Below are 27,364 nucleotides of genomic sequence, written 5' to 3'. Positions count from 1 at the left end.
AACATTTATCCAGTTGATATGCTTGTAAATCCAAAGCAGTCTCTGTCATTTCTGTCCAGTCAAAATCATATATATATATATATATATACACCAAATCTTAGTCAAGGAAAAATGTACATGACTGGAAAATTTTTTCTCATTTTTATCTTCTCTGTATCATCTTCACCACTCACTACCAACAATAACTTATTAAACTAAATACATTTGTATTTAAGTAAATCAGTTCATTACAGTCAAAAACAACCAAATTGTTGGTCATATTCTAATTCAAAAATAATCCCAGGCTGACATTCCTTCATTTGCAGTTTAATAAACTTAACACCATGGGAAATTATTTCCATACAAATTTAAATTAGGATCCAAAATGGTTGTTTTTTTCATTTTTAATCCTGTATTATAATCTCCCTTTTTCCAGAATGCTCCCTGGTGACCAACAGGGCACAGACGTTTGGAATTCATCTCTGTTTAGTTTGTGACTTGGAATTCAAATTGGATTAGTAGCAAGAAAGTAAAATCTGTTGCAAACATGGATGTAAACAATGCAGGTTTGTGAGTAACACTGAATGTAAACAGAAACTTTTTTTTTCTATAGGAAAACTCCACAGGGCACCTTTTAATGCTTATGTGCACAAAATATCAAACCTGATTTTACAGATTGATATTGTAACCAATATAGCAGCCAAGTGGTAGAACCAAAAGCACACTCGACAGGCAGGTTTTGTCAGATTAAAACACAGTTTACTTTGTAAATAGAATAAAAGTCCTAGAGGTCATTAACTAAGACAGGCAAGTAAACAGGAACAGATGGCTGGAACACTACAGCTATGAGGCAATAGACAATCTGGGGCCTGTGTTATGAAGCAACATTACGGGCTTTTCACACTGCACTTAGCCCAGGGCTAAAAGCATTAGAATCTTCTTAGCCCCAGGCTAAGGGAGCTGTTAGCCCCAGGCTACGAAAGCTTTCACACTGGCACAATCTTGGCACATTCCAAAGTGGGCTAACCCCGCTCCGGAGCTCCCGAGTTTGGGGGGTTATCCCCTGAAAATCGACAAACACGGGGCTAAAAGGTGCCAGTGTGAAACAGGGCTTAAGTTAACAGAATGTAAACATAAATGTAAAGTTTAGTCACGTGTTCCAATGGACATTTAACCCAGGGCTAGTAGAAGTGCAGTGTGAATTGTAAAGCCCTGGGCTTACGTTAACAATGTGTGTGTGAAAAGGAGCTAACTTATCCCAGGGCTAAGAATATGCAGTATGAAAAGCACATCTTTGGGCTTAACTCAGCTCATATTGGCTCAGTGAAGCCAGGTAACAAAGAGAGCCAGACTAAGTTGAACTTGCTTCGTCACAGAGAGAATTCAGGCCACTGGGCAGATACAGTCTATACACTGGGGGGGTGTAGGGGGTGATGAGATAATGAAGGGCAGGTATGCAGGCAGGTGGAGGATCATGTGACAGGCAAAGGCCAGAGCAGGTCTGCTGGTGGGCAGAAGGAAGGAATAGCTTGACAAGAGGCTGCAGCTGTTTATGACACATTGCAATTTTTGCATGCACAAAAATGCAAATGTTTTCAAAATTTATGTTAACATTTATCTATGTGACATTTCACTGTCCTTCATTTGACGTCCCACTGGCGACCTCGGGGGCCTTATTTTTCTTTCAGAGAGGTGGGAGGTTAGAGACAAGGTGATGAATATGAAAAGGTTGATCGAAGAGAAACGATGAAAGACGAGAGCAATTGCAGGATGCAATTACAGTCTGTTAAGAAAGCTTCTGCTATCAAAATAAAAACAAACAGACGAAAGAGAAACCAGGGAAAAGTTGGCAGCATTTTTAAGCTTTTCAGTTAGATAAATCCTTAGATAAAAGTTTTGTTTTCTGTCTTGGCTGCATTGGTCTCATCTGTCTTTATCTCGTCCTGCTCTGTGCTCTCTGTCTTCGTTAACAGATGGATGTCGTTATGGAACAATAAGCACAGTGCTTAAAGAGCATTAGCACTTCAGAGAATTAATTGCAAAGGATTAATGAAATTAGGAAAGGAGCAAAAGGGAAGGACCGGAGGTAACTGACTCACAGTAAAAGTGTTGTTATTCTGAAGCTGCCATGTTGACTCCCAGTTTGACTCTTCTCATCAGCTGATCATCCCTTTCAGACCAAACTGACAGGGTTTAGACAAGAGTTACTGTTAGTCTGAGGTGTGTGGCTCAAAATCCTTGAAAACCACATTACAGGAAAGCAGATATTCTACACATTAGCTCAGTTATTTCCTAAAATCATGTAGGTCTGAACATGTGTCACAGACACCCAGGAATATTTGTTTATAATAATTGTGCAAAGAATGAAAATCCATGTCTGGATTTTGTATCTGCTCAGAGTTGTGCAACTGATAAATGGGTTTGTCACCAGGGACCATTTATAAGGTATTAGCATTTATGCAAATACCTTATTACATATACATATTTTGTCATTTACCGGCCACTCTGGACTCTGAAAAAAATATGTTCTTGAAATCTTGGAATATATAAATCCTACAAAAATAGATTCACTCAGATCTCAGATTGCATAACACGCATCCATGGCAACACTGTAAGACATCTATGTCACTTCTAATCTGTGCTATTTTTGCAGACATGGAAAATCTTCACAGAGGAGCATGCTCTGCACCATGGAGGCAAATGCACCCTGAAACATATTGTTTGCATATTGATACTTCTGCCCACTCCACCACTCATTAGACCTGTCAATGCACCTGCACCTTTATGCATGGCTGTGGCTATTTATAGCGCCCATACCACTAATTCTTCACATGTACCTGTAAACCATCATCAGCTGTTATATCTCAATCATCAGGATGATCAGAAGGATGATCAATAATTAATTTATAGAGGTCATATTGAAACAGACTTTACAAGTGCTTTACAATTCAGGATCAAATTAAAAGATCATTAACTGGGAAATAATGGCTCAAATGTAAATAAAAAGAACTATGAAATTCATCACTCAAATAATATAAATTAAGTTTAAAAATGTGCATTTGACATTTTACAGAACGCTGTGTAGACTGCAAAGTAATAACACAATCAGTGAAATTGGCAAACAACCTGAACGAAAGAAGCATAGCCCACGGTTCACCACCAACCTGTTCACGTTTCTAACAAGTTCTCCCCACTCAGCGACACACCCGCTGAGAAACCAACTTTGATTATTGGCAGCTCCATTTTGAGAAACGTGAAGTTAGCAACACCAGCGACCATAGTCAAATGTATTCCTGGGGCCAGAGCAGGCGACGTTGAATCCTATTTAAAACGACTCCTGATTACGCCAATCAGCGGTCACTAAAGTTAATGTTGAGTCGGTGTGTACATATGCAAAGATAATGTAGACTCCGTAGTTCTCTCTGGACCCCTGCCAAACCTGACCAGTAATGACCTGTATGTCTTCATTCCACCGCTGGCTGTCGAGGTGGTGTCCAGCAAACGATGTGGGCTTTGTAGATAATTGGTGGACTTTTTGGGGGAAGACCTGGTCTTATTAGGAGAGGCGGCATTCATCCTACTTTGGATGGAGCAGCTCTCATATCTAGAAATCTGACCGAGTTTATTAGTGGACCTAAACCATGACAACTCAGAGTTGAGACCAGGGAGCAGACTTGCAGTCCTACACGCTTCTCTGTGCTTCCAGAGCAGTTACCCACCCAAAACTCCTTAGTGATGGTGTCTGCCCCCCGGCCACTTAAATTAATAAAACCAAAAGTTAACAGAAGAGGAGTTATACATAAAAACCTAAACAAAGATGCTGAAATAGCACAACAAAATAGGAGAATTAAATGTGGACTCCTAAACATCAGATCTCTGTCATCTAAAACTGTAGTAGTGAACGATTTAATATCACAGTATCATATTGACTTATTCTGTCTTACTGAAACCTGGCTGGGTCATGAAGAATATGTTAGCCTAAATGAATCCACTCCGCCCTGTCATATTAATACTCACATTCCTCGAGGCACCGGCCGAGGAGGTGGAGTTGCAACCATCTTCGACTCAAGCCTATTAATCAACCCTAAACCTAAACTAAATAACTCATTCGAAAGCCTTGTTCTTAGTCTTTCACACCCAACCTGGAAAACACGACAGCCAATTGTATTTGTTATAGTGTACTGCACTCCTGGTCCTTATTCTGAGTTTTTATCAAGTTTAGTCCTTAAAACAGATAAAGTGGTTATTGTAGGTGATTTCAATATTCATGTGGACGTTGAAAATGACAGCCTTAGTACTGCGTTTATCTCATTATTAGATTCGGAAAGTGTACATAAACCCACTCACTGTTTTAACCACACCCTCGACCTTGTTCTGGTATATGGCATTGAAATTGAACATTTAATAGTCTTTCCACAGAATCCTTCATTATTGGACCATTACTTAATAACTTTTGAGCTCCTATTACTGGACTACAGCCATTAGACAAAAACTCCTACTCTAGATGTCTATCTGATAGTGCTGTAGCTAAATTTAAGGAAGCGATCCAATCTGCATTTAATTCTATGCTATGTCTCAATATAACAGTGCACATCCTGTCTCAAAATTAGTCCATGCATTTGTTACTTCAAGGTTGGACTATTGCGATTCCTTATTATCCGGCTGCCCGAATAAGTCCCTTAAGGCTGCCCAGTTGATCCAGAATGCTGCGGCACGTGTACTGACAAGAACTAGGAAAAGAAATCAGTTTTCTCCAATATTAGCTAATCTGCACTGACTCCCTGTAAAATCCAGAATAGAATTTAAAATCCTTCTCCTCACCTACAAAGCTCTTAATGATCAGGCACCATCGTATCTTAAAGAGATCATAATACCATATTACCCGACAAGAACACTGCACTCCCAGAATGCAGGTTACTTGTGGTTCCTAGAGTCTCCAAAAGTAGAATGGGAGCCAGAGCCTTCAGTTATCAAGCTCCTCTCCTGTGGAATCAGATCCCAGTTTGGGTTGGGGAGGCAGACACCATCTCCACATTTAAGAGTAGGCTTAAGACTTTCCTCTTTGATAAAGTTTATAGTTAGGGCTGGCTTTGGTGAGTCCTGAACCATCCCTTAGTTATGCTGCTATAGGCCTAGACTGCCGGGAGACTTCCCATGATGCACCTCTTTCCTCTCTCCTCCGCTCCCTCTCCATCTGTATGCATTTTTATCCCATTACTGCATGTTACTAACTTGACATCTTCTCTCTCCTGTAGTTTTGTGCTTTCTCGTTTCTCTCCTCTCTCCTTCTTTTGCTTTCAGCAGATATTTCTACCTCGGGAGCTGCAGAGAGTGGATGTGTGGTTGTGGGCCACCTGCTGCCCCTTTGTTCCTGCTCAACAACTGCTACTATTATTAAATTTGCATTGTGCTCCCCCCCGTCTCCTCTCTCTCTCTCTCTCTCTCTCTCTCTCTCTCTCTCTCTCTCTCTCTCTCTCTCTCTCTCTCTCTCTCTCTCTCTCTCTCAACCCAACACGGCCCACCATTGAGTCTGGTTCTGCTCGGGGTTTCTGCCTCTTAAAAGGAAGTTTTTCTTTGCCACTGTCGCCATGTGCTTGCATGGTGGGATTTGTTGGGTCTCTGTAAATAATATTATAAAGAGTACGGTCTAGACCTGCTGTACAGGAAAAGTGCAATGAGATAACTTCTGTTATGAATTGGCACTATATAAATAAAACTGAATTGAACAAACAATGTTTTACTCTGAGGTTGCAGCTCTCCCCTCAGCTCTTTTATGTCCACCTTATCATATCACTCACAGCCATCTTAGTTAAAACCATGTGTACGCTGGTCTAAAGTCTGCATGAGGTGCGCACATTCTCACTGCACATTCTTCTTTTAGAAATACCAGTTTACGTGGGGAAAGTGGCATACGAATCGTTTATTCATCTGGCCCCTGGGCTTTATGATTCGTTGTGCTTGCTCCCTTACAGACAGGAAGTGTTCTTTTAAATTATCCTAAAGCTCTCTACATATTATCAGCAGTTAGAGCTGTGCTCACCAAAACGTGGGCCACAGAGCACAAGTGCAGAAGTGTAGCATAGTGTAGCATAAGTTCACCAACAAGTAGCAGGAAAGAGTGAGGAAATTTGAGAGACAAAACAATCAACATGATGGAGATGGGTTTGCCTTTTCGAGGGCATATATAACAAATGGCAACAGTCTTTAAATAAATGTGAGTTCTTCATTGAATGCAGGTATATTTCCAAGGTGTCAATCTAAATCACTTGCAAGGGCCCTCTCTCCACTCAACACGTTGTTGTGGGCCCTAGAGCAACAGCACAGTACGCCTGATAACAAATCTGAATCTTCAACCAAACGGTGGAGTTGTGTTGTCTGTAATGTAGATGCACCAGGTTTTAACAAGGAATAAGACAAAATCTTCTGCTGCATCGATTTCGATGAATTTCATGATTGAACTGTCCATCGTGAGTCTGACAATGTTATAGGAGTGCAATGCTAAATTGGTACCCTCTTAAGGATAGGTTAGGTTTAGTCACAAGATTGTGTTCATGATTAAAAGAAGCCAATATTGACTATTGGTAGGAAAAGGGATAGGAACAGTGGTCACACATTTTAAAGCTTTGTCGACCCATCCGTCCAACTGCCCCCCTCTCTATCTGGGGGTGGGGGGATAGTGCCCCATTCAGGGGGAAATAGTCAATGAAAGGACAATTGTATTCAACAGTGTCACATCTACAAAATTCAGCCACATTTGCATAACGATTGGAATAAAAAGCTCTTGACAGTGGATTTCTGTTGACAGAGCAATGCCACAGGGTAAGGGTATGCTTGATTTGTGTTCTAGGGTGTACAGTGCTGCCATCATTTTCAACAACAAAAAAAAAATCTGAAGCGTTTGGAGCTATGAACAGTATTTGACCCATATTTCAGGCTGTACTATGTCCCCAACACTTTAATATACTGAGTAGATATTATGCTGAAGTAATTTACTTTAACGCCAACATATTTGTATTTTATTACAAAGCTAGAATGTAACATCTCTGGGTGCCAACAGCGCCTAGCGTGGCTAGTGCTGGAGTAACACAACAAAAAAATGTAATTGGGAAAAAAGGTCTTCTCAAGCCAACTCATCCTTTTGAAAACATGATTTAGCATCCGGCAGACTGACTTTAATCATTTTAGTTCCTGAAGATTTCCAAACTCATAACATCCGATCTGTGGGGATTTACTTGTTGACACCCACAGTCCACAATGATTTCATGGATCAGCCATCCAATCCCTCCAGACTTCCCATGTTTACCCTTCTTTTCCTCCAGGATTGGTCAGTATCACTAAAAAAGGCAATATTCCTTTAGAGCAGAACAAAATGGACAGTCCCTGTAAATGTGCTTTATGACCAGGATTTATCTAAGTGTTTATTTTCCAGGGGCAGATGAGTGAATGTGTTTACTTTCATTGTCCAGCACCTGCAGACCCTCACATCTGAAAGCTGCAGCTTCTCTGGGGTGGCTAGGGGTTAAGGTTAGTGTGATAGAGCTGTGACAGGGTATCTGCACATTTTTTAAGTGCAAACTTAATGACTTTTAAGACCTTTTTAATACCTCTGAAAGGAAAAAATAATACCATTACCACAACTTGACAAACTACACTACAGTATATACCATTATTAAGTTTTATTGAATTTGAATTTGAACTGAAACATTCAGTGCAATCACAGTTTGATGAATGGTAGCTGGGCCTGAAGGTTTTGCCATAGCAGCAGTGGTGGAAAAAGTATTCAGATCCTTTAAGTAAAAAAGTACTAATACCACATTGTGAAAATACTCAACTACAAGTAAAACTCCTGCATTCAAAACCTTACTTTGGTTGTAAGTATTAGCTAAATGTACTTAAAAGTTTCAAAAGTAAAATAACTTCTGCAGTGAAATGTTCCCTGTCAGTGTTTTACTGTTATATATGATGTTTCTGGATTAATATTGCTGCTGCATTAATGAGTATGTTGCATTTTACTGCTGTAGTTGTTTAAGGTTGAGCTAATTTTACTACTACTTTATATACTGTTGGGTAGTTTAATCTGCAGCAATGCATCATATTCTATAAGATCAGCATGTGTTTGTGGCGTCACTATCATGTGAGATTTGTGACGATGCATTTTCCAGCTAATTCAAAGGGGGATTAAAATAGTTTATTTATCTTAAAGAAGTAGGAGAATTTTCTCAACCCATAAAAGAACACTTCATCCTTCAGTTTATCACAAATATCCGAGACACATTATCTAAAGATATAGATCCAGAATGCTGTGGCACGTGTACTGACAAGAACTAGGAAAAGAGATCATATTTCTCTAATATTAGCTTCTCTGCACTGACTCCCTGTAAAATCCAGAATAGAATTTAAAATCCTTCTCCTCACCTACAAAGCTCTTAATGATCAGGCACCATCGTATCTTAAAGAGCTCATAATATCTCCGCACTCCCAGGATGCAGGTTACTTGTGGTTCCTAGAGTCTCCAAAAGTAGAATGAGAGCCAGAGCCTTCAGTTATCAAGCTCCTCTCCTGTGGAATCAGGTCCCAGTTTGGGTTCGGGAGGCAGACACCATCTCCACATTTAAGAGTAGGCTTAAGACTTTCCTCTTTGATAAAGCTTATAGTTAGGGCTGGCTTTGGTGAGTCTGTTAAGGCGCACGGAGATTCTGGACCCAAAAGCATGACTGACACAGATAGTTGGAATGATTAGTTTCAATTTATTGTAACCACGAGTAGACCAGGTGTGTGGAGGGGAATGCCAGGAGCCGGTGGACCAGGGGATGATGGCTGGCGAGAGCAGGCAGGCGGAACAAGAACAGCAGGCTGAGGTGGAAAAAAATATAGAAACGCTCATTCTGCCTCAGATCAGATTTAATGCCGCCCCTCCTACAACTCCTTTAGACTTTAGACCTTGAATATCAAAAACTAAATTTAAGACATTTTAAGACTTTTTAAGGATACGCGGGGACCCTGCGGTCATCTTCTCTTTTCAGGTTAAGCCTTGTCACCTCCTCTGTAGGCTGTACTGCTGTACTGGCAAAAAGATGAAATACTTTTCGGGGAGTTTAGTTGGAGTCAAAAACGTATTTTCTTCTCTGTCTTGATATTTGTGAGGTTAACAGCAGGGCTACACTAAATATGCTGTAAGGTATTCTACCTGGAATGTGATTGGCTAGCAGTGAATTTTTCTTTTTCATTTTATCTTTTACCTTTTTTGTTGGCTGATGACCATGTGTTTTTTGTATTAGACTGCATTAGTTTTAGCTAGGTGGACCTAATAAACTGGCAGCTGAGTGTATATGCATCTCCATTAGCCAGATCACAAATCTGATTGCAATTCCTATTGGTTTTCCTGGGCTACATGCAAATCAGGGTTGGCCTTACTCCAGTCCAGAGGGTGTTGGTAGTGCACCTGAAGCTGGTTGGAAACTGCCAAAACCACCAGAAGAATAACTTGTACACTTAAACAGTCTAGTAACAAAAATGAACAAATATCAGTAACTGCTAGGTAGCTAACAACTATCCATAAATAAATACAAACACATAAACTGCATTTATGGACTATGAGTGAGAAAGTTATATTATCTTTACTGACTCTTACATCGCCGCTCCCTTTCCATATGATACTTTGTGTGTCACAGTGGACAGATGCTGTGAGTAGTTATTTCTTACTAATGTAGTTTTACTTGGAAGGTATAAAGACTGTATATGTATCTTGGTGAGATGGATTTATTTACAACATTTCAACATCTGGCTAGAATGCAATTGGATTTCAGTCCAATTGCTGCTTCTTGGATGCATTTTTTTGAGATAGCTATCCGATTCACCCAAGGTCAGTCGTGATCCAGTACTGAAGGCATTCTGCCTGTGAGGACTTCAACATAATTCAATTCAATTCAATTCAGCCTCAAACTTTTTAAATCTACTGGCCAGAACATAAAGTATAAATCAGGAAAAAAATTATTATTATTTTAGATTGCTTTGATTCATATAATCCATCCAGTTATTTCCAGCTCCGATCAGACTAAATGCCTGTGACACAAATCTACTGCTACACATCTTGGTCTAGATGTATACTATACTTTGAAATACTTTCCTTTACTCACTCCAATACACTCCATTACATCGACTCATGTTAATGTTTATTTTATCTTTTTATTATTTATTTTCTGACACATACACATCTGTACACATGCATTCATGCACATAGAGAAATATATCACACATTTCTACTTTTTCTACATTTTTATCTCTTTCAACAGCTCTGTATCTCCATCTCTCTTCCTTTCACACACACACACACACACACACACACACACACACACACCCTGTGATGTTGAACACCTCAGGCAGTGTGAAATGGGGCCTTAATCCATCACTAAGGGATTAGTTATAGACTGATATATCACATGGAACAGCAGAAGGAGGGATGGGGAGGAAGCGAGATAGGTAGAGGAAGACTGAACAAAGAGGAAGAGGCACAGAAGAGGAGAGGAGTAAGGGAGAATCAAGGAAAAAAGAAAGAAGAGAGAATATATGGATCATGCACATAAGGAGGAAAGATGGATAAAAGGGGAATATGGATAAGGAGTAAAAGAGAGGAGGCGACCAGAGATTCATTAGGTGGAAAAACAGAAAAAAAGGAAGAGGGAGGAAAGATGGGAGCAACAGGGAGAGGAAAAAAGGCAAAATAGGGACATAGAAGAATAAAAAGAGCACTATAAAAAAGGGAAAATGTTTGGAAAAGATAGAGGGAAATGGGGTAGGAAGAAAAATAGGGCTAATAGGGGACAGAAGGTAATGGGAGAGAGAGAGGAGGATGGGGAATGAAAGAAATGGGGAAGAGAAATCAGAAGTGAAATGAATGGGGATAGTCAGATGTTTAGAGCAGGAAAAATTTTCTGTGGAAAAATTTTCTGTGGAAAAATAAATAGAAAGGACGACAGAAAAGAGGCGGTGTCTGAATGAGGGGGAAGGGAAGTCAAGGAAAGAAAAAGGGAAAGTGGTAGGGACAGAAAAAACAGACAAGGAAGACTAAGGAAGTACAGAGGAAAGAGGAGAGAGAGAAGGAAGATAGTGGGAACAAATGATGGAGGAAGGGAGAGAGACGGACGAGGAGGAGCAGCTGGCAGGAGAAACATGAGTCCACAACATTCTGCCCTTCTGTATTCTGTCTCGCTGCAAAGAGAATAACTGACATCAGAATCAGAAATACTTTATTGATCCCCGAAGGGAAACTCTTTGTTACAGCAGCTCGCCTTCATGTCAGTGCACACAGGAGAAAGTACTAGCAAAAAATATAATACAATACACTATAAAACAGGTCAGAAAATAAATGAAGTACCAGGTGGGTATAAGTATAAGATAAAATAAGTGTGAAGTACCAAGTGGGTTAACCGGTTGATGATGATAATACAATGTAATAATATAAGTAATAAGTAATAAGCAGTGGAGCATGTACTGTCGAGTTAAGTGTAGCTTATTGAGATTATTAAGATATTGCACAGCAGTAATGGAGGTATATAATATCAATATCAATAAATAGGAAAAACTAACATAGGAAAACTAAATATTACACGGGAGTAGTACACAGAATATTGCACAGTTATCTCAAGTATTGCAGAGATGTTAATGATCAATGTCCAGTTTAATGACTTAGGGTCATACAGAATAATCAGCCGCAATTTTGAGAGAGGAAGACACAGAGCAAGAGAGAGAGAGATGAGTGAAAGAGAGAGAAAGTCTGAGGAAGACAAAACATTAGGAAATGATAATATAGTCTGGTGTACAAATAGGTTTGACCTTTGCTGTACTTAGTACTGGACTAACTGTTGCCTGTTGAAACAGTCGGTCTGTGTGTGTCATTTAATGCATGCAAGTCAGTAAATATGTGTCTCCATGCATGTCAGTGTGTCTTTAGGTCAAACTGTATGCCTCCAAGCATCCAAGAAGCCGACGTGGACATTTGCACATGCACAACTGTCAGTTTGCACGTGTAAAATGCAAATGACGTGCATACAGTTTTGCCTTTAAGCGCACCGTGGTGTGTGTGTGTGTGTGTGTGTGTGGCTTATTTTGGCAGTGTGGAATCTGCCAGCTGATTGGTGCGAACTGTCACTCTGTGTTGACAGATGTAAATGCTAATCACAATCTGAGCAGACCGAGAATAGATTCATCAGCTTCTCTCGCTAACTTCCCCTCTTTTCTTTCTTCTAAATCTATCTCTTGTCATTTCCTTCAGTGTCTCTTTACCCTGTTTTCAGTCTCTCTCTGTTATTGATATTTTGAAACGCAGTTTTCATCTCGCAGATGTGAAAAAGATGTCATGCTGTTACAGAAAATTGAGACCACAGATTGGACATGTGTTGTTAAAGCTGCTTTATAATGCACCCAGACCTGCGCACGCATGCACACACACACAAGCATATACACACACACCCTTTGCTGTAGTTTAGTGCATTCAGAGTTAGTCTTCATATTGTGTGTTTTTGCTTTGTTAATCTTTTAAATAAATGCTTGTGTATAATTATGCTGGATTCTTTAATGTTGCACAAGAGTGAATCATTTGCCAACCTCTTCTATGTTGAACTCCAAATCCTTCAACCTACTAGCTTTTGGTGCTAACTGTGGTTATAGTTATTAATTTAATTATTGATCTGAGTTCCAAATTGATAGTTTAGTGTATTTTATGAGACTCAATCAATTAACTGCCTATCATTTCTCTTCTTGAAGAAGAGTGGTGTCCCCGAGGACTTTATTCATTAAAGTTATTTATGATGATCTTTGATAATTCTGATAGCCATGATGAATTGATCGCACCTACACAAGTGGGTGCCCCCCTTTAAACATTGTAAATCCCAACATTCTTATATACCTTTCTTTTTTATACTTTGTATGAGTGGGTGTCAACTTTTTCCTGCTAGCTGCAGTTCCTAAGTATGACGACATCAATCAGTTGGTCCGACCAAAACTTTTGTGTAGAGCAACATTTCTCAACAATTACTTGTAAACTATTGATGAATTTATCATTAATATTTATGAACCTCAGACCATGATTCATAGTGATTTTGATAATCCCCAGACCTTTTCTCTTGCACAACCATGAGGTTCAAATTTCCATCTGATGAATACCTACAATCAGCTGGATTAGCCTGAAATGTGTTATGGATATTTGCGCTCCCCTAGGGATGGGCCCTAATCATTTTGCTGAGCTTCTCGCCTTTCCAAAACCTCCACTTGTACACAAGAATATTAAAATAGGTCTGGAAAAAAACAGACTGAGTACATTTATGTAGATGATAAACCAATTTTGATTTTAATGACCCTATGACCATTGGTGCCCCCTGAGGACAAACTTTACATTTTTACTGATAAAGAACAGAAAAATCATCATTGCCTTCTTGGTCCTTCCCAACTTTTCTTGGAGCTGTTGCAGCCTCTAAGTGGTCACTAACAGAACTGTAGACTCTGAGTCTTATTCACATTATGGACATCTGGTTGTTAAGCAAATGTTTCCAGTTAATAATGTCAACATATTGGATTGTTCTGAGAAGTAACAATACCATCACATCGAATTTCGATTCCAGCAGTTTAGACGAGTTTTGTTTGACCAGTGAGGCACAGTACAACAGAGCAGGAAATCCTGGGTCAATAGTCTTCAATCTGCTGAACCACCATCATACAAACACACATACACTCAGACACATGTTGATGTGTGCATAGATATTTGTGCACAGGTACAGAAAATGCAATAAATAGGTGTAAGCGCTGTTCACACACACACCCACACAGTAACATATGCATTCCACAAACACACACAAGCAGACACTCACAAACAGTGCTCTCATGAAAGGAGAGACTGGTGATAGATTGCTTGAGAGTGTTGCTGTAAGGTCTTTAACTTGTTTTCAACACATACACACATGTGCGCGCACACACACACACACACATAGATTTCTCCCAGTAGGTGAGCAGCAGACAAGCCTAACCTTATTGGCTTAACTGGAGGCTCAGACTGGTCCCCCACAATCGGTCTAACACCACCTACCAATACCCCATCCTTGCGGCCCCCTTAAATATTCATACTGTACTATTCCCCCAAACCACCACAAAGCTGAGTAGTACCTGTCTCAATCCAGGACCCTGCAGCACGCTAATGTCTTTACAGCTGATTAGAAGAGCAGCCAACAACAACAACAACAACAACAACATCAATAACCAGTGAAATTAAAGACTCCATCTTAAGAGACAAACAGTAAAAGAATGAGTAACAGAGTTTGCTTCTGGTTGCCTTACATTCAATACACTTCTTTACTTTTACAAACACAGCTACGCACCACTGCACTCACCTCACTTTCCTCCCTGCCATCATTTTCTCTGTCTATTTGTTTTTTGTCCGTTGGGCATTTTAGTTATTTGATCTGAAAACACTGCAGCGACACTGTCTCTCCAACACATTTTTGTTTTCTTTAAGCTCTATTTTTCTTGGGAAGGTACTGAGCAGTATTCGGCCCTGGGCCCTGTTCTTTGTATGTGGGTAACTGAGTTAGTTTGATTTGATTTCTTGATTTTTTTTTTCTCTGTAGCAGGCTTAAAATCTATTTGAAACAACTGTCAGAGCAGCAAGTTCTTACACTCAAACCTGCAAACGTGCAGGCTTCTTCATAGTTAATTAGATGATGACCAGGGCTTTTCAAGATGAACTACTACTACGTTTCATTTTAAAACGCATACGTTTTGCAACGTTTACACCTAGTGCCCACACTACTCCGCTGTGGGTTGTGGTTTAGTCTGGATGGGCAAAAACGGAGGCTTTTGGAAACGATGATGCGGCCACCCACGTTCGCTTCTTGATTGGGTCTTATCAGTCAAGACATGTCCTTCCCTGATTCACCATGCCCCTATAACGCTGTAACTGGTGGAACAGAAGCACCTACTGTTTGTCTCTCACTACATTTAATTCCCCAATTGATTTTACATCTCTCTCTCTCTCTCTCTCTCTCTCTCTCTCTCTCTCTCTCTCTCTCTCTTTATCTCACTGTTTCGTCTGCTGAGATAAGCAGAGAGACAGGCATTTGTGTGACTGTGTGTGTGTGTGTGTGTGTGTGTGTGTGTGTGCACTTTTTTAGGCAGCCTTGGCTTTTATTGCTAATTTAGGTGAGAGGTGATCCATCACATAATGAAGCATGTATTAAATTGCGTTTGTGTGAGTGAGTGAGTGCGTGTGTGTGTGTGTGTGTGTGTGTACTTGTTTTACTTGCCAGCCTTGTGATGTCAACAACCTGAATATTGTATGAGGTGAATTAGGTGCATCTGTGTGTGTGAAAACACACACAGATGCAGGTTGAATGACGAGCTGAGCAAATGCATGTTTATCCTTTGGCTTCTGCTGTTCCATAATTCATGTTGATGGATGAGTAATCAGCTAATGATATGAGCGAGACAGGCAGAAAGACAGAGAGAGGGAAGGACAAAGTAGAGAAAGAGAGTATGGCGGAAAGGACAAGAAGGACAAAGACTGAGTGAGACAGATGCAGGTTGACAGTGATGTATCAATCTGAGAAGTTGGGTAGATATCAGAGCAGACACTGACTTTATTTAAAGCCACTGGAAACCCAAAACACAATGGCCTTCTAACTATGTAATTTATGGTCTTATGTACATCATGCTCATTACTGCTGCAGATGACTGCTGTGGATTTATTTGGCTGATTCCAAATCAGACAATTTAAACATGTAGGGCTGGACTTTGTTGATTATCGCTTGCGCCATTGCTGTGAGTGACGGTTGCCATGAAAGATTATTGACATAGGCGGAGCCAGAGAGTCATAGCGAGGGAGATATCAATCAAAATATGATCTGCCATGCCTACACAGTCTTGAGAAATGGTCTAAAGTAGTTATAAACGTTTATTTTTTTCTCAGATTTTTGTGAATGCTTAATGATACGCTCAACTTTGATATCATATGCATTTTTACTTTTTCAAGCCAAATTTCCAGTGGCTTTAACATTTAAAGTCTTGGCTAGACATGACTCATCCACATGAAATGTTGTTTCTTGTAACTGCAATATTGTAACATCTCAACTTTATAAACCTTCAAAAACAATACATTTATATTTTGCTTCATTTTAACTCCCTTTATTTACAGGCTTATGGCAAAGTAACTGGTGTCTTGGCTAGGCATGCCATATATTTATTTTTAGAAAAAAGAGTTGAAAGAAAAGCTAGTATAAAATGGTAAAGTATGCAGATTTATGTTAAACTAACTGCTGAAACAGTGTACTATGGCAATGCTTGTCGTTCCTGTTAGCCATGGTTATGCAGACAACAATCCCCAGCATTACTTTTGATACTAAAGAAGTGTCATGGTACGGCTGTACTATTCCTAGTGTTTCTATCTGTTTGTCCTCTGTTGGTTCTCCTCCTGCGGATACGTGTGTGTGTGTGTGTGTGTGTGTGTGTGTGTGTGTGCTGTGGGGCGGGGCCAACTACCAATCAACAACTGACACACCTGCTACTCATCTGCTGCTGCTCACCTGCTCTCCATCCACAATCACACCAGACAGTATATCTACCTGGCTCTTCTTACCAGTCTTCGCCAGATCATCTGTTTACCTCAGTGGTATAACGCCTCGGCTCTTGACTACCCTCTAGGCGATATTACCTGCATGTTATCAGAACGCCTGACTAGCTCTTTGCCTCCCTGTACCCAGGTTCGCTAGTGTCACCTGCCTTCTAGTTGCCCACCGGCATTCCAGGAGGACCTCACCACAGCTCTCATCTGTTTTCCCTCAGCCCGCTGTTCCTGCCTCAGCCTGCCTGCTCTCCTCAGCCTTGTGTCGGTCCGCTGTCTGCCTCCAGTCTACCGGCTTCCAGCATTACCTCCACACTCCTGGTTCCTCATTGTGTTTCCTATAAATAAACGGAACCTACTACTTCACTTCCACTGTCGTAGTCGTGCTTTTTGGGTCCAGCCCCAGTATACCAAAACAAGAAGTTGTCTAAATGTGATTTTTTTTTAAGCAAGATATAACAATGTGAAGCATGGAGATTTATCTTCCTTTCCTGCTGTCACTGGAAAGTTTTAAGTGTATTTAAATCTATGTGTATGAGGTCTGTGTTAAGATTTGACTGGGTAATGACCCTGAGAACAAGGGGTGTGATTTACGTTGCAACATTTGAAAATAGCATGCATTAAAAATAAAAACACAATCCCAATCAGATTTTAATTTAGAAAAGAGAAGAGATCACTAGTTTTGAATCAGTACCTGGTATTGGAACCAGGAGAGAGGAAAAAAGTGCAATCAGTGCCTCCCCGACAGACCTGGGGTTTCAGTCATGTCCTCTGACCTTGACAGCAGGGCAGTCAGGTCAACAGACAGCAGACTGTTTATTTAGGGTTAGCTGCTTCTTTGCACTGTCTTTTGTCTTTCTGTTGACCTTCATTCTCAATCTTCCACTCTGTCTCTCTCTCTTTCATCCTATGAATGATGCATAGACTAAGCAAACATTGAAAATCAGCGGTGACCTTTGTTGATAAGCTGAAAGCCAGAGCTTGGCATTATTTCACTCTGCTGCAAGCTGGAGGCTTAGAATCCTTCTCCTTGACAATTATGGAAATAGCTGCTGCCGGAACATGGAGCTGACCATCAGAAAGGCAGAGCTGCTGGAAACCAGCAGGTCCACTTGGTTTAATATGCAACTAATGCATTTGCATTTCAGAGAATCTGCATGGTAGGTTTGACCCGCTGCCAGCAAAAGCAGGAGAAGTTCGACCTTTGACGACTATGAAAATTAAGCATTGTTCCCCTCTAATTCATGCCTACAGGGAAATTAAAGCCAGCAGATTCAGCAATGGTATTAAAAAGTCCCCCAAAACTTAGGAGGCATTCATGCAGCAATGCTGAAGACAAGGTTGAGTTGAGGGTGAAATTGTCAAAATCTTCACTTCAAACCTCTGTATCAATAAAATCACTTGATACATATGTAAAATATTGTATGTTGGAATAAAACTTTCCAAGCATTCACTTTTCCACGTTTAGACCATTCAGACTCGAAAGTGATAAAAATAACTTCTGCCTGAGGAGAACACAGACTCAGAGCCTACAGGTGGATGCTGGGGTGGAAGCCAATGAAATGCTACATGAAGCAGCAGGTACAGCAATTGATTGCAGCAGCAGCATGCCAGGGCAAAGGAGTGAGCAGAGCATTGAGCAGGGACTTGCATTGAATGCATTGGATATATGTTGTAGTTAAGTATAATAGTGCCCTCAAGTTTTCTGCCAGAACTAGCTCACAGGCTATGCTTCATTATCCACACAAAGTGTGGATAAAGTGTGGATAATGAAGTGTTCTAGCACTTGGGTTAAGGAAGAAATCAGCATTTAGAAACTTTTTGATGCTTATGTTAAGACACTCTTAACTCTTAGTTAAGGTTAGGGAAGGTTCATGGTCTTGAAGCACGAGACACAATATTCTGCCCTCCCTGAACGTTGATGTTTAGTTTGGCAGATAGGTAAAGAGTTCCAAGTTCAGGCTGTTTATGTTGCCTCTCAATTGAAAGAACTGTAAAACTGAAAACACAGCTTTCGAGCTTATAACAAGTTCCCTGACACCCTGGAAATCTCAGTAACTGCAATAAACAGTCCTTTTTATAACACCTATCTCTTAACACAGTGACACTCACAACCACACCTGCCAACACTCCTGTTGTTGTCCAGGTTTCTCTCGTATTTCAAGGCCATCTCCCACTGCCCTCTCGTTTTGTTGTTTCTCCCGGGAAACTCCCGTAATTTGCATGGACCTCAAACTTTATTATGAAGTTTCAAGTTTTGATGTTTGTCTGATGTCATCCAAGTTGCCAGATTGTGTATGAAACACAATCTACACACTATCTAGGATTGTCAAGAGAATCCTAATCAAATAACTTAACTCCCTCAATGGAACTTCATTTGGGGAAAAGATGCTGAATCAATTGCATATTAATTATGAGCGACAGGACACTTCATATTTCAGGCTCATTAGATGGGTGTAATTATGCATTCCTCTGGGGCACCACTCTTCTTAAAGAAGAGAAATGATAGCCAATCAATTGATTGAGTCTCATAAAATACACTAAACTATCAATTTTGAACTCCGATCAATAAATAAATGAATAACTATAACCAAAATTACATACATACATTACATAACATTACATAAATAGCTAGTAGGTTGAAGAGTTCACCATAGAAGAGCTTGGCAAATTATTCACTCTTGTCAAGTCAAATTTATTTATATAGCACATTACATACAATGTAAGCTCAGTGTGCTTCACATACAACAAATGTGAACAAAATAAAATAAGACATGAATACATAGATACATATTAAAAGAAAAACTCATTCATCCATAAATCCATCACCTGCCCACCAACCAACATAAACAAACCCACCCACATGAGTGGGGGGTCATAGGCCTGAGAGAACAGGTAGGTCTTAAGTTTGCTTTTAAAAGATGACACAGTTGTGGTACATCTTATGTCATCAGGCAGTTTGTTCCAGAGAGTGGAGAGAGAATAACTGAATGCACCCTCACCACATTTCCTTCTAATCATGGGTACAGTTAGGAGACCAGTGTCTGATGATCTGAGGGTTCTGGAGGGTTTGTAAGCAGTGAGCAGATCAGAGATGTATTTAGGAGCTTGACCAATAAGTGATTTGTAAACAGTGAGCAATATTTGGAAATCAATTCTGTATTTTATCGGAAGTGATCTAAGTATAAGAGTAATATGTTCAGTTTTTCTTGTTCCAATGAGTGCTGCAGCATTTTGAATGAGCTGGAGCCGTCTCACAGTCTTTATGGGGAGTCCAGCAAGAAGGGCATTACAGTAGTATAGCCTGGAGGAGATAAATGCATGAACCAGTTTTTCAGCGAGCAATGAAGATGGATTTTCAAAATATACTATTGCACTAGGAAAAATATATTAAACACTATCAGAAACAGTTCTGAATGGATATCAAAAGATATTAAGGTCCAAAACAATACAGATAAAGGACTTTCAGTGTGGGCTCAGGCCTTCATTTCAACATCCTGAGCTTCTCCTCCCTTTGGCCACTCCTGACCCCTCAAGCTTCCTCCTTTCCTTTCTTATCATACTCTCCATCATTCGTCCCTTATCCTATCTCCTTTGGTTATGAGAATGGAGCAGCAACCTTTCATCTCTGATCATACATGCTGTGCTAAGTGTGCAACACTGCAGAAAAGAAGCAAATGACAATTTTATTTTCAGATCTGGAATCCAAGTTGTTGTTTTGAAGAGGAGAGTGAGCCATATGGTTGGAGACAAATCAAAAGAGAAAGGAAGAAACAGAAAGACGAAGACAGGCAAGCAGAAGAAAATAAAAGACATAAAGAAAACTAAGTAAAAAAGTAGACTGATTCAGTCAGGAGATAGAAGGTTAGCTGTGTGTGAATCATTGTCATCGCTGCTCTGATGACATCATCATCCACCTATTTCTTCTTTTCTATTTTGAGATCCCTTCTCCTCAAGTGTAATTAGCTCTCATACACACTGATCACAACAGATAGGAATTTGCCTCTTAGACAAGTACTCTATGTCTGAGGGCGATACACACCAGTCTTGTTTACCTGGAGCACTTACCCCCTTGGTTCATTTAGGTCGGTGTGAACGCCGGACTAGAACTCTGGTGCGGACCAAACAACCGCTCTCTGGTCCGCCTTGAAGGGGTGGTCCTAGGACCGCTGTCAAGTAAACTCTGGAGAGGCTCATTTCTGGTGTGAACACCATTCGAACCAATCACAGGAAGCTTACCATTGTATGTGTCATTTTATTGGTTAATAAACATTTTCTTTGTCTTTGGGCAAGACACTGAACCCCAAATTAGTTACTTTGATGAGCAGTTCTGCCATCAGTGTGTGAATGTGATATGTAGTTACAGCGCTTTGAGTAGTCAGAAAGACTAGCTATAAAGTGCTGGTGAACTAGTAACATTTGCTACCATAATGACAAAACTGTGATTTTTGCATATTTGCAATTGTGGCCCACTTACCTCACTGGTCCACTTTGCATGGCAAATGCAAACAAGTCGTTGTAGGATCTTATCAGAACCAGCTGTCTTCTGTGATAAGACCGTCTGATGAGCGTCAGAGCGTTTTCCTCGAAATGCCTGCATTATTAAATTACCCGCTGTCATACGAGATGTTCATGTGCGCGGTCCTCTAAAGTCTGCTGATATGCGCTCTAGATCAACATGAATAGAACCTGACGGTGCTCCATGATGTACAATATACAGGTAGAAATTTTGAGGGGTTAGTTGTCTTTTTACCCGCTGACTGTATGACCAATAATCAGCGACATTTCCACCACATGGCTTTTATTTACAATTTCTGGACCGTTTGAGTTTTGACTTGGTGAACGCAAACTGAAACAATGCATCATACACATCTACTACTGAAAGCGACATGATGCAATCAGCAAGATTGTTTCATCAGAGAAGACTCACCACTCTGCCAGTTTTGTAGAACTACACACACGGTCTTCTCCTGACTCTAGACAGGTGTTAGAGTGCTGTTTCTTTTGCTAACAAACAATCTTTGACCAAGTACAGACATGCAGAGAGGACATTAACCAGACATCAGCCAAGAGTTTCAGTTTGGCCTTATGACAAAATTACAGAGTAAATGTTAATTAGCCACAGCCGACAAAAGTGACTGCAAATGCTAGATAAAGATAAGACTATCTCTTTCCCTGTCTGCTGTAGAGAATATTGAGAAATTGTTGAGGATTATTACATTTTTAGTGTTTCTATTTTAACCGTAACCAGCACAGCTTTTCTAGCCTTTACGGTACTGCTTTAGCGGCCCGCAAGTTGAGTCAATGAGTGAGATAACTACACACACAGGGAGGGTAGAGACGAGACAAGTGGGAGAAATAATTTCACATGACGTGCTCTAAAGAGAGAAAAGTAGACAGCAGAAACAGAGCTTTTAATCAAGAACGGACAGACATCTTACATGTTCAATCTTCCCACAGGCAGTTCAAAACCAGTCTGTCTCATATGTTCCAAGACATGTGGCAATTATTAAAAGCGGCAATGTGAAGCGCCACTACAAGACAAAGCACAGAGCATCTTTTGAGCAGGTTAACAAGGGGGACATATTTTGGGGGGGTTGGCATCCCCCTTTGTCCCCGCTCAAATCGCCTAGTGCTTGGACCCTATGTGACAATTAACGTGTGAACACATCTGTGTTTAGACACTCAATGTAGTTTAAACTATTTGGTCCCTTTTGGACTATATCTGTGCCTTTAGTCAGAGTTGGTGGAAGTAGTGAAATAGTCATAAAATCTGCTTTTCTACACAGGTGGCATTTTAGCCACGTTTTTTAGTTGTCAGCCTCACATGCGTCTGACAGAACAGATACGTTTTTTTTTTTTCAGTCAATACAGCAGTCTACATAGACTGCATAATGGCAGCCTATTTTAATGCTGGAAGTCTATTTTCTACTGTTATAACTATCCTGCCTGAATGCATCCTGTGTAGCCACAAACAGCAACTGAAGCTGCTACTGCTGCTCTGCTAACGTGCTGCTTTTGCTACATGTGGACATTGTATAAGAGAAACCCATTTTCATTGAATAAGAAGTGAATTTGGTATTTATGCATTATATACTGGAGTTCTGTGTTTAACTTCTCCTCTCCAGTTCTCCTCAGTTTCATTGAATAAGAAGTGAATTTGATTACTCTGTATTTTTCCAGTGCATTGTATGAATATATAGACAATATCTTCAGACATCTTCAACCGCCATTTTAAAATAACAGATGACATGAAAGATGACAGGAAAAACATTAACTGATAAAACAAAAAAACAGTAATTTGAGGGATGTGACAAAGCTGTCAGGGAAACGTTTAATGCAGCTCCAGCTGTGATAAGAGTGTTCAGTTGGTGAGTGACGCACATGCTTTGCTTTTTTAATTGCACGGTTGTCTCTGCACTGGGACAGAGAATTACAGTACAGAGGAGGCTTCAGATATTGCTCTGCATATGCCATTCTCTCCCATCTTATCTTTTCATCCCTTTCTTTATATCTCTTTCACTATAAAATCTTTGTTGTATCCTCTAGTTTTTACATCTTCTGTCAGCTTTAGTTTGTACTGCTTTCTCTTCCCTTCATTCTTTGGCAAGTCACTGCTTCTTTGATTTAGCCCAGTCTCCATAGGAATTATGTTCACACTGATTCTGAAATAAAAAAATATGTCCAATATCAGACTAACAAATAATCTTGACTTTTTAAAAACTTTTACCACAATCTTTCCTTTCCTTAACAAAGCATTTGGTCGACTTTAACCTAACAATACTACAGCTGTGTAAACTTGGTTAAAGGTTGGGTATGCGATTCTGGAGAAATACAATGACATATACCACAATATAGAGCAAACAACGATACAGCAAGTAAAATAACTAATGTTAGGTTGTGGGTTAGCAAACTGTCGATACAGTTGCTGCTGCGAAGCTAACAGCCAGAGAGGACGAGACGTTTCCCAGAGCCAGCACAGCAGCTCCAGACAGCGATACACACAACTCTCCTGCTGCTAAAGCAAACAGCACAACAGCAGCATATCTTGGCAAACTAGAAAGTAAGCTCAATGTCTGTGGGCAAGTCATTTAACGTTCTATCAGCTTTATGAGGCTGTACTTTTACCATATTCATCATCTTAGTTTGCTAATTAGCACTAAACACAAAGTACAGCTGAGGCTGATGAGAATGCCATTAGTTTTGCAGGTACCTGGTCATAAAACAAAGTATTGGACAAATTAAAAATTTCATCTGATAATGGCACTAGATGAACCTCGGATTCAGGAGGAGCAGAGTGGTTTTCGTCCCGGTCGTGGAACACTGGACCAGCTCTATACTCTCCAAAGTGTAAGGTACCAGGCCTGAACCTACTACCTAATTTCATGGCAATCCATCCAATAGTTATTGAGATAGTTCAGTCTGGACCACGGTGGTGGACTGACTGACAGACTCACATTGCCATCCCTAGAGCCATTCTAGTGTAGCTAGAAATGCAATTTAATGCAGTCTGGAGTGCTGTAGATTTGTATAAATGTTCTGGTGAGTGGGTTTGTCTTTATATAACTGACACTGATATTCTCTTTGACCCTTATTTCTCTGTTTATGCTTGGCTAAGTGTCTCCAGATTAAGAAAATAAAGATGTATTACTTACAATTCCTGTCAGCTTTCTAAAAGCATTTTTTTATTTTTGATTTCACAAATGTCTGAATATAGAGTGTATGGCATGTCAAATTAGTTAATAGAGACTTTTAAGTAGAAAAAGTCCACAGTGTACATCTGCAGTATGATTGCTGTCATTGGGAGGTGCTGAGTGGTAAATTATTTTGTTTCACAAAAACACACACTCATACAAACATGAACAAGTGAGTACGGGGCTGTGTGTCAGTTCAAACTGTTTGATACCTCTCTGCATTTGTCTGATGATGCTTTTATCCTGGGTGACGTGAGAGCAAAAAGCCACACATCCTCGATTGCCAACATTACAAGCAACCATTCTTTAAAAATCCAGTTGTCAGAGCTATAGTGCTCTGTTAATTTTCTCGCTGCCACAGAAAACCGGCCAGACAAAGATAATGATTTTTTTAGAAAAGGTTGTCTTACTGGTCAGTGACTGCAAAGAGCACCTTTCTTTAGTCATTATGTTTGTAAAGCAAAAATGTACTCCAGTTCTCCATTTTCTGAGTTGCCCATAACATCTAACATGTTAACTGGAGAAGACAAACAAAGCAAAGAAATGCAGTACTGACTGTAACATTGAAAAGAGAAAAAGTGCTGAAGCTCTTCCTCAAAGTTGAATGTCAGAGCAAGGATTTTGTACAAACATTGTTTTTACTCGACTAGTAAGTCATGTCAACTCCCTTTTAGCACAGATACAGATAACCAAAGCTGTTTTTTTATACATGCATACCAGATATAAACAAATATGAATACATTATTCTGATATGCACAGATATTGAGCTCTGAACAGATACAAAAAATATCCAAATCTTAACAGCATCATTTTTTTTTTGAAGGTGGGGTTCAAATACAAATTGTGTTATTTTGTGGACAGCTAAATTTATAGATATATGTATGAGGAGGAGAAAACAATTTTATGCAGAAAATGCAGAAGCAGACCAGACAACTTATATAAAGCTGAATACAGATGTGAATACATATTTTGTGACATACTGTAAACAGCTACAGATAGAGATCATAGCTTTGTGTTACACCCCTAATGGTTACTTGAAATGTGCTCAAGCTTTTCAAATAAGAGTGGCCTAGTCAAAGTCCTGACCTGAATCCTATTGAGATGCTGTGCCATGACCTTAAAAAGGCAGTTCATGCTCAAAAACCCTCCAATGTGGCTGAATTACAACAATTCTGCAAAGATGAGTGGGCCAAAATTCCTCCACAGCGCTGTAAAAGACTCATTGCAAGTTATCGCAAACACTTGATTGCAGTTGTTGCTGCTAAGGGTGGCCCAACCAGTTATTATGTTTAGGGGGCAATCACTGTTTTCACACAGGGCCATGTAGGTTTGGATTTTGTTTTCCCTTAATAATAAAAACCTTCATTTAAAAACTGCATTTTGTGTTTACTTGTGTTATCTTTGACTAATATTTAAATTTGTTTCATGATCTGAAACATTTAAGTGTGACATGCAAAAAACAAGAAATCAGGAAGGGGGCAAACACTTTTTCACATCACTGTATATGGCTCGGTAGAGCTGTGACTCTCTGTCAGCCTGGCTATAGTGCTGAAAAGAAACTTGTGGTTGTTCTTATTTTCCTCTATTAATGATGAGTACTAGGCTGCTCTTGCATTACGGAGGGCATTCCTATAATATTGCAGTTACCTACGTCACTGAAGACACGCAGGCACTCATGTATGATTCACTCGTCTTTTATCTCTTTATTTTCTCTTGGGTTTAAAAGGGTGAGACAGAGGAGGAGGAGATGATGTACTTGTTTATCTTTGGTGTCTGGAGGTGTGTGGGTGGTTCTTTGTCACCTTGGTGTGTATGTGTGCACGTAACTTTGTGGGTTGTTTATGTCTTGCTGTTGGAGAGTGTGTGACAGTTAAAGAGGCTTTCTTTACTTTTCTTGACAGTGTTTTTCATGTTTTAAGGTGTGTGTGTGTGTGTGTGTGTTCCATTACTTCTATCTTTGTGAGGACCTGTTTGAATGTTGGATCTCAAAAATGAGTAAATGCAAAATGATTTTTTTTTTTTTGAAAGCTGGGCCACTTTGGAAAGTGGTTATAATTCGGTACCTAGTTCAGTCCTCGCTCCCTCTCAGTTGTTTGAGGGTAAAGATTTGGTTTTAGGGTTAAGGTCAGATTTAGATTAAAATTAGGTTGAAGGGCTAGGGAATATACTGCAGTATATACAGACAGTTGTGTAAGTCTCCATTTGACCGCCATCTCTCCATTTGTGTTTGGTAGTGAAGGTTATAACCAATAGGATCAGAAAAAAAGCTTGCTATTTTTTTTCCATCTCATAAATGTACTTTTCAAATGATTAAATTAATCTGTATTTTCTTGGTAAAACTGTATGTGTAGGAGAAACACAGACTCTGTCTGTATTTGATAGCGGTAGAGCCAGTCGTCTACCAATCAGAAGGTCAGCTGTTCGATCCCGGTTTCCCCCAGCCCACATGTCAAAGTGGGAAAGACACTGAACCTCAAATTGCTCCTGCTTTTTTTCAACTGATGAGCAGTGTGTGAATGTGTAATGTAGTCGGGAAAGGCGCTATGTAAGTACAGTCCATTTACTGTGTTTGTTCAGCCTACTCTAAATAATCCTTGTTTACTTTGTCAAATTCAGAGCAGGTTGCTCAGTAAAAATGTTCTTATCTCTCCCTAACCTCTTTCTTCTCAGTGTTCTCTCCCTCTTTTCACAGAGCTGTTGTTCAGTTAAGTCTGTTGTCAGGGCTCTTTAACTCTCTCTTCATGAGGTTGATGGTTCCTGGCAGCACCGTCTGATGATGCTGTTTCTGAGTGTGTGTGTGTGTGTGTTGATGTAAGCAGCATAGATGTTTGACAGGCTTGCTGTATGTGATCATTACATGTAGGGAGCATCACTCTGCTCATTAAATTTCATGAATGTCCAGCTATTATTTTTCAATATACCTTGACATGGGCCAGAGTGTTGGTCAAGGGGAAATTTTTTTGGCATCATAGAACCACTCAAATTGTAAGACAGCCAACTGAGCGTTTGTGCAATCAATCAGGCATTGCAACCCCCTCAAACTGAGCTTCAAACGACAGCCAGTGTGGTCAAAAGGGCTCTATTGCAA

Source organism: Siniperca chuatsi, linkage group LG10, assembly GCF_020085105.1.
Source record: "Siniperca chuatsi isolate FFG_IHB_CAS linkage group LG10, ASM2008510v1, whole genome shotgun sequence".
NCBI classification, from domain to species: domain Eukaryota; kingdom Metazoa; phylum Chordata; class Actinopteri; order Centrarchiformes; family Sinipercidae; genus Siniperca; species Siniperca chuatsi.
The sequence above is the reverse complement of the archived record's forward strand: the minus strand, read 5'-3'. Positions refer to the sequence as shown.